General features: G+C 42.0%; 1 non-coding gene across 1 annotated transcript; it reads left to right on the forward strand.

Annotated features, from left to right (window-relative positions):
- Positions 1 to 2448: 2448 nt before the first annotated feature.
- On the forward strand, positions 2449 to 2552 carry LOC112768913 (small nucleolar RNA R71). Its single transcript, XR_003186289.1, has one exon. It is a non-coding gene; the product is annotated as a small nucleolar RNA R71 (small nucleolar RNA).
- The last annotated feature ends 529 nt before the right edge of the window (positions 2553 to 3081 follow it).

Raw genomic sequence — 3081 nt, forward strand, 5'->3', positions numbered from 1 at the left:
AAATCCAGAGGAACTTCTTGCTTTTCATAAACTGTGTTCAAAAGGAACACCAAACTTAATGTTTGGTCGTGCACCTTAAATGAAAGATGGAATCCAATTTGAGTAAGATTTGGGAGTGCCTTCAGGCACACCAACTTAGAGACCAATTGTAATTTACATGCAAAGTTTAGTGCACTTTATCAATAGTTGTCCTGAGGATTCAAGTTCATGCATAAGAAACCATGCTTTATTAGATGTAAAGCAAAGCACTAAAGAGTAAGGATACTAAAACATGGGTTGCCTCCCATGAAGCGCTTCTTTAACGTCACTAGCTTGACGGTTGTCCTTTGTTAGAGTGGATTGTAGTGCTTGATGTCTTCTCCTCTTACTATGAAAACGTCCCCATTTGATTCCTTCATGACTTCTAAATGTTCCATAGAAAGAACCTTCCTGATTGTGAACACTTGAGGAAGCTGGGAAGGAATGGTTTTGAGGCCAGGTGGGATTGGCAGATAATGACTTGATATCACTTCATCTCCCGGAGAGAAACCTTCAGTGGGAATTTTCTTGTTTCTCCACCCTCTTGGCAATTTCTTTACAATTCTTCCCTTTCTCTTGAAGCTTTCTTCATTGACCCTTATGCCGGGAGGATCCTTCTGATCTGTTTCTATTGATTCTTGTGGCTTTAACTCTTGCAATTCTTGTTTGCTTTCCAAGGACTGTTTCAGAGTTTCAGCTGCCGGATTGCTTTCCTCCAAACACAGATGGCTACTCTCATCCTTAGGCTTTTCATGTTCTGGTTCAGGCTCAGATTCAGGTTTGAAAACATTGAAAATGAGCTGTTCATCATGTATTCTCAAAATTAGCTCTCCTTGTTCTACATCTATGAGTGCTCTAGCAGTGGCTAGAAATGGCCTCCCCAGAATGACGGGGTGTAGGTAGTTTTCTTCCATGTCCAAAATGACAAAGTCTGTGGGGAAGAAATAGTTTCCCACTTTCACCAGCACATTCTCAACTACCCCCTCAGCTTGCTTCTGAGTTTTGTCAGCCAGTTGTATGATTACATCAGTGGATCTCACCTCATTCAGTTGTAGCCTCTTCATAAGAGTCAGAGGCATCACATTTATGCTAGCTCCTAGATCACAGAATCCTCTGTCAATTTTTGTTTCCCCTATGATGCAGGGGATATGAAAACTTCCTGGGTCTGTTTTCTTAGAGATTATATCCTTCTTGATGAGGGCACTGCATTCTTTGTTCATTATTACAGTTTGTCCTCCCTTTAAAACTCTTTTCTTGCTCAGCAATTCCTTTAAATACTTGATATGTGTAGGCATCTGCTGGAGAATCTCAAGAAAGGGAATATTGATATGGAGAGACTTAAATGTCTCTAAAAACCTTGAATAGGTTTTCCCTTTTTCACCTCCTCCTAACCTCTGAGGAAATGGTGCTTTTGGTTGGTATATTTCCAGCATGCCTTTTTGCAGTTCCTTGGCTTGCTCAGTTCCACTTTCCTGCTTAACTTCTTCCACACCTTCCTTCAAGATTTCTGGCTCCTGCTCTGAGGGCCTGATTCCTTCTTCTTCTGAAACTTCCTTCAATATGGTGATGGCCTTGCATTCTTCCCATCTCACTCTCTTTTGTTCCCCTTTAGGATTCTTTTCTGTGTCACTAGGGAACACTGCAGTTGATTTGGGGGCCTGTTGAGATAGCTCTCCTACTTGAGACTCCATCCTCTTGAGTTTTTCACCATGGTTTCTTAAGGTAGCTCTCACATCATCCCTGAAGCTTTTCAATTCGGTTATGTCTTGACTCATGGTTGCCATCATTCCTTCTATCCGGTTTAATTGATCTTGAAATTGTTGGTTCGGATTAGGTTGGGTAGGTTGATTATTTTGGCCATGATATGATGGTTGGGAGTAAGTATTTTGTGTGGCTTGGTATGATCTTTGGTTGGAGTTTTGGTATGTGGAATTGTTATGTTGGTTGTGGTTGTAAGGTTTGTGGTTTTGTGGTTGGGTTTGTTGGTTCCCCCACCCAAAGTTTGGGTGATTTTTCCATCCTGGGTTGTAAGTGTTGGAATGTGGATCATATGATTGCCTTTGTTGGTTTCCCACATAGTTGGCCTCTTCCCAATCACCTCCTTCAATGCTTACTTCCTCTTGATCTTGTGTGTGTATTGCCGTCACTTGCTTTGTTTCTAATTGCTTGGTAAGCTCTGCTAGTTGCTTGGCAAACACCTTGTTTTGGGCTAGAATTGTATCAACATGGTTCAGCTCCATGACTCCCTTAGTGTTGTGCCTCTCTGATGCATAGTAGTACTCATTCTCAGCCACTGTCTCAATCACTTCAATGGCTTCTTCCACAGTCTTTTTCCTGTTCAATGAACCTCCTGATGAATGGTCTACAGCCTTCCTTGATTCATAAGAGAGTCCATCATAGAAAATATGCAATTGCACCCAATCATGGAACATGTCTGGTGGGCATTTCCTTGTCAAATCCTTGAATCTCTCCCATGCCTCGTAGAGAGTTTCACCATCTTGTTGTCTAAAAGTCTGAACCTCAGATCGAAGCCTATTGACCTTTTGTGGGGGGTAGAAACGTGCCAGAAACTTTCTTTCCACCTCATCCCATGTTGTTAGACTCCCCCTTGGGAATGATTCCAGCCACTTAGCTGCTTTGTCCCTAAGTGAAAATGGGAACAAAAGCAGTTTATAGGCATCTTCCTGGACTCCATTGGACTTCACAGTGTCACAAATTCTCAGGAATTTTGTGAGATGTTGGTTGGGATCTTCATTAGCACTCCCACCAAATGAACAATGATTCTCCACAAGTGATATTAGCTGTGGTTTGAGTTCAAAATTATTGGCCTGAATGGGTGGTTTCTGAATGCTGCTACCACAATTCCCAGAGGTCGGGTTTATGTATGAACTAAGAACCCTCCTCTCAGGAATGGCATTATTTCCATCAGCTCTCTCATGGTTGTGAACTTCTCTATCCATGTTGAGATCTAGAGCTTCTTCAAAATTGTCCTCAGATTCTCCTTCAGATTCTTCTTCTCCCAGTACTCTCTTCCCTCTTGCTTCCCTTCTAAGTCTATGAAGG

The sequence above is a fragment of the Arachis hypogaea genome, chromosome 17 (assembly GCF_003086295.3).
Source record: "Arachis hypogaea cultivar Tifrunner chromosome 17, arahy.Tifrunner.gnm2.J5K5, whole genome shotgun sequence".
NCBI classification, from domain to species: domain Eukaryota; kingdom Viridiplantae; phylum Streptophyta; class Magnoliopsida; order Fabales; family Fabaceae; genus Arachis; species Arachis hypogaea.